We start from the raw sequence: 6,000 nt of genomic DNA on the forward strand, positions 1-6,000 counted from the left end.
TGCTGAGTGTAAATCAGTGGGTGGAAGACTTCGAGGAAATGGTAGAAGTGTGGGGTTGGTCAGACGCCCACATGGTGGCCTATGCTAAGAAATTACTCGCAGGCTCCGCTCAGGCCTTCGTACGACAAGAGCGATGCGCGAAGTTCTGGGCAAAGCTAAAAGAGGCGTTGAGGAATGAGTTTGAAAATGTAGTAAGCGACCAACAGATACATGGCGAGTTATCCCATAGAAAGAAGAAAGCAGATGAGAGTCTGCAACAATATATGTATCACATGTGCGGGATTGCAAAACAAGGAAGGGTTGATACGCAATCCTTGATAGACTACATTATTCAAGGCATTCCCGACGAGGTCGCGAACAAGACTGTGCTATACGGAGCCAGGAATATCGAGCAATTAAAAGAGCGTTTCAGGCGCTACGAAGCGATAAAAAGAGATATGGAGATGAGGACGAAATTTGAGGAGCCGAAGAGTAGCAGGGTAAAGCCGGTGGCGAAGCTGTCCGAAACCGAGAGGAACAAGGAACCCGGTCGATCTGGAGATGCGAGGAAGGCGCGATGCTACAATTGCGGTGATGCGGAGCACGTGTGTGCGGAGTGTCCGAGCAAGTCGAGAGGACCTAAATGCTTCAAATGTAGGGAGTACGGACACATCGCATCAAGTTGCGACAATTTGGGTGAGCCCTCAAAAAAAGTTTACAGCGTGTTTCGGTCGTTACAAACAAGGCGTGGTAAGGATGTTAAGATGGAAAATTTCGAATTGAGCGCGTTGATAGACACCGGTAGTGAGCTGACTCTAATGCGAGCAGATCAGCATGTGAAAATCGGAGCGTCCAGATTAAGTCGGGAAATCGTTGGATTTGGCGGTGTCGGTTCCGGAAGGAATTTTACGCTCGGGAAATTTTCGACGAACATTATTATAGACAATGAGTCGTACTGTATAACCATACACGTAGTTCGAGACACAGTGATGCAACATTCGCTTATTATTGGCGCAGACTTTTTGGACACTGTTGAAATAAGTATAAAAGGGGGAGAATCTTTTATTAGTAGAATAAAGGACGAAAATCCCGATGAGTGTCCGGAAGTCCTCAAGATAGATGTAGAGACACAGGCGAGTGAGATAGATTTGTCACACGTTAAGGACATGCAACATAGGCTAAAAAGAGATTTGAAGAGAACCAAAGCATTGCTAAGAGACGCTCAAACGATGCTGGAGAGATCGAAAGGTGACTCGACGGGTAAAGCAGCTTTACGACAGCTGAAGAACCAGTTAGAAGATGCAGAATGCGCTAGAGCAGTTGCAGTTAAAGCGAAACAGGCACTGGAGCAAGAACCGAATGAGACGCAGGCTTCGTTGCAGGAAGTACTGCGGCAACGTTCCGAAGCAGAAGATCGTGTTAATGTAGCTAGTCGCGAACGAACTGAGCTACTGTCGCAATTGGAAGAAAATAAAGAAGAGTTAGCAGAAGTTTTGAAGAAGTATCGGGCAGCTGTGCAGCAAGTGTCGGAGGAACGGAGAATAGTGGCAAGACACGTGGTGATTGGTAAAGTGGACCACGAGATGGTGTCCTCGTCGGATTCTTGCGGCCAGCAGGAGGACTTAGCGAACATCACGAGGAGGAAGAATCTGGCTAAACAACAGCAGCAGGATGTTGTTGATGATATTTGCGAATTTACTGAGAAGGATAGCGTTGCGGGTGTGAGGGTTGTTTCAAGTTTTCGGATAGACTCGAAGAGAGTGAATGCAAGGCGAACGAAAAGACAAGGGAAGTCGCACGTGCGGAATCCCTCCAATAATATCGATACGAAGATTCGATATACAGAGGATGTGGATGACGAGGACGACGATGGGATTGTCGAGGACACGATGAACGTGAAGACCTTCGAAAAAGAAGAGATCATAGTCTCGGTAGATGGTAAGTTGTTAACGTCTTCCATGTACGAACCGAGCCTACGAAAATGTCACGATGCTGCCACGACGATCAAAGCCCCTGACAAGAGTGAAATGGGTAAACAAAGAACGGAGAGGAAGATAGAGGAAGAGCGAAAGAGGAGCAGTAGCATCGAGGACGAATAGGCCGCGGTGTTTCAAGAGGAACGAGATCAGCTGCGTGCGGACGCAAAGATACGGATTGAGGAGATCCAAATCCGAAACAAGCGGGCGTATAACAGGAGACGCAAGAAGGCGACAGCATACAGGACGGGAGATCTAGTGGCAATCGAGAGGATGCAGAGGGGTCCCGGGCTAAAGCTGCATCCGAAGTTTCTTGGACCGTATCGGGTGATAAAAGTCCTGCGAAATGACCGATACATAGTGCAGCGAGAGGGGGAGCACGAAGGGCCACGTACAACTTCCACGGCATTCGATCACATGAAATGGTGGAATGCTGACGATAGTGATGTAAGTGCGAGCGGCGATGATGAGCACATCTGAGGGCAGATGTGATTGTCAGGAAAGGCCGATTGTAATATCGTAGAATAGCTTTGATTGGAGATCGGCTGAAAATAGAAAAACCGTGTACGTCGTGTTTCTGTGGTTCGTTTACATTTAAAAGTGCCTACGTGACTAAAGGCACGTAGTTGGTAGTTCTTACATAGGTATGAGGGAAACAATAGACAACGTTAGAAGAAGGACGGTTTCGCTATTCAAGGCGAATCGAAAAGTGTGCGTGTTGCGAGAATCAGAGTTGATCGAGACGTCGAAGCATAGAGTCGTTAGAATTGAGTTGCGAGCGTTGTCGAGTGTTAGAGTTGCTAGTGTGAGAGAGAGAGAGAGAGAGAGAGAGAGAGTTACCAAATAGTTGTCAAGTTATTTGTTGTAAATACGAGCGTTGCATTTAGTTTTCCTGTTAATCAAACATCGTTTCTCTGTCTAACTAATATCTGTATTTTCAATCCATTATTAATAAATTATAATTAATCGGACAAAATTACACCTTTAATATATTCCGATATTACATTACCGTTATGTAATACTTATCATGCTTATTTTGTACGTAAAACGAATCGTTGGAATATTCCCGAAGCTAACGAAGCATTTCCCAAAAGTTAAACCGAAGAAATTAACGCGAATAGTTAAGTGAAATTTTTCCATTAACTTGCTGACCAACCGGCAAATAAAAAATCATAAAAATTGTTTCAATGTGTTGAGGTCACGCATAACTTCTTTTTTCATTGACGATTACCAAACAGGTAAAATTTCGAAATTGTACGAAGGCCACGTGACCAGATCGTATTGGAATTTGAAGTGCATGGAAAAAGACAACTCGAAGTACAAACCTTGAGCTGTACTACTCGAAGTACAAACGTGAACTAATGGATGCAGAAAAGCAATTAACGCCAAACATCCGAACAGCATCTTGGAGCCCGTCATTGTTCTGAAATAAAAGAAGTGACGAATTAAAAAGACGCAGGACTAATAATAATAAAGGAAACTTAGTTCGTATTATAAATTGAATTTACATCAGAAAAGAAGCACGATCAAGCGAAACAGATCGTAGAAATGACAAATATCATCGATATACGTTTCAGTGTAATTTCACTTTTGAAAATTATTTAGTTTAATACGATCGTATTCATCGCTCTGAAACTTTCATTGTGCTGCAATTTGTGCTGCGTCTTTTTAATTTCTCTATCTTTCTGTGTTTTCGGAAAAATTACTTGAAAGATTAAGAATTGCTTGCCTTATTTTATTTTCGATTAGTTAGGATTTGATTATTCCAGGTAAGCTTTATTATTTATAACAGGTTTTATCACTTGTTTATTATTTAGGAGTTTGTTATTTTAGGATTAGTACCTTTTAGGATTTCTTATCCTTCGAGTTTCTGTTTCAGATATCTAGGTCTATTTCAAGATGTTTTATTACATTAGGATTATTTATTCGATTAAGATAATTTAAGAGTTTCACAATGTACAAAGAAATAATCGCGTGAAATTTAGATTTATGCTTTAAACGTATTAAACACGCGGTAATTTCAATGTCTATAGCCTCGAACGTGTTCTGATTAGTTGTGTCATTGTCTGTGACATTGAAATCACAAAAATCCATTGCAAGTGTGCTGTCATGCAATGTGGATGTAATTGGGTTTTTTGGGTATTTCCTGTATCATCTGATTTGTACAGTACTATTTTAACGCAAGGACAGGAAAGTTATTATATATTTCCCGTCCATTATTTGAATCGTTGTGAAGTGTAACGAATTATATTCGATTCGAGGAGATGTTAATGAATTACCCATTTCATATGTAATTACATGGAAATAAAAATCATTGCAAAAATAATTGATCTAATGACAACGGAATTTCCAATATTTTTTTGTTTCGTCACGTCTTTTTCATAATATATCTTTTATAGGTACGTGATTTATTAATCGTTCGAATGGAAATAATTATTCGTATAATATTCAAATGATTCTAGCCATAAAATAAATTAAAACGATACCTGTAATGCAATCTGCGTATGACGTCAACCTCGATCTATGCTTATACAAGAAATTTTATCAATCAATGACTAGATATACAATAATCAAATATTATAAAATTTCCTGAAAACCTTTAGGTGTTAATATTAAGGTGTTAATATCTTTAATATTTGCAAGTTATTGTTTAGCGCTAATTAGTTAGAATGTAACAAGTGGTGTACCAGAATTGAGATAATTAAGCCACACGAACAATCTTATTTAGATCTTTTTAATTTTTTAATTCTCTTTTGCTCTAATACTTCGTAAAATTAATCTTCATTAGCTACTACACTTCATAGAATAACAAGAGATAATTTTTCTTATATAACGTTTCATTCATAAAATCTATCATTAAAGTATATCTTCATAAAAATATCATTCCATACTAACGGTATATTTGGTGTCATACGAGATAACAGTTACCAGTGATGACATATGTAACTTTATAAAGATATCTCGTTTTATTATATATTAAAAGAATGTACTCATTGCTGCTATATTTCAGATGAAAAAAAGGAGGCAATGATTTTACAGTAAAATCGTTCGTTTATAACTGATTCATTTACATTTCATGATAATACTGTGCATTCTGAATATGCTATGATTTGCTTTAAAATAATAAATAGTCCATTCTTGCATACTATTGCTCCAGCTTTACTTGTATTTTCGATATTGGTATAAATAGAAAGACAATTAATGTCGTTCGAGTCTATTTTCGGATCATTTATATTACGTTTAATCCATATAGTTATTATATGAGACATAGTATCGTAAAATTTGGAAGAATAAAACGTTCGTACAGGATGTACATTTTATAAGAACTCCAACAAATCTGCGTGTGCACCTAAAATACAAACTGATAGTGATTGTTCATAAGTTTATATACATTATCTAATGTCAATCGAAGGTATCAATTCTTTTTCTCCATAAGAGTACTTTTTCATTTATATGTGTTCAAAAATACACGTGTTCAACCGTGAAGCATATGTCACCTACAACGAAAAAGAGTTTTCCTATACTTAATATTTCCTTTATATACCTATGAAAGTCTATTCTTCGCGTAGTATGAAATTATGAATAAATCTGGAATATTGTTCAATCTGAAAAGAAAAATAACTTATTGACATCATTCATTGATACGAGATTCAGAATGTTTGTTTTGTCTTGCAGAGAAAGAAGGCAGCCCTTTCTTTTAATGTGAAATAGAAAGCGAAAATTTGAAAACAGATGTTTTGGAAATTTACTTGCAAATATCGTTTTCAATATCGTGATTTTCTTCCCAATGGTACTGTACTTTCAAATTTTCCAGTATCCCTCTAAAAACAAAAAGTCGAACCTCGTTATCATTAACATAGGCATTACAAGGAAGAGAAGTATTAGAAAGCAGCTCCTTTTTATTATGGATTTCTTTATAATCGTGTAAATAAGAAATTCCGGAAATTTTTTCCTCAAGAATTTAATTCTTGTGTTTTGATTGATAATTATTACGCTGCATACTAACTTTTCGCATACTGTTCGCGTCTAACAATTTCCTAATAAT

Source organism: Bombus vancouverensis, unplaced genomic scaffold (genome assembly GCF_051014615.1).
Source record: "Bombus vancouverensis nearcticus unplaced genomic scaffold, iyBomVanc1_principal scaffold0026, whole genome shotgun sequence".
In the NCBI taxonomy this organism is placed as follows: Eukaryota; Metazoa; Arthropoda; class Insecta; order Hymenoptera; family Apidae; genus Bombus; species Bombus vancouverensis.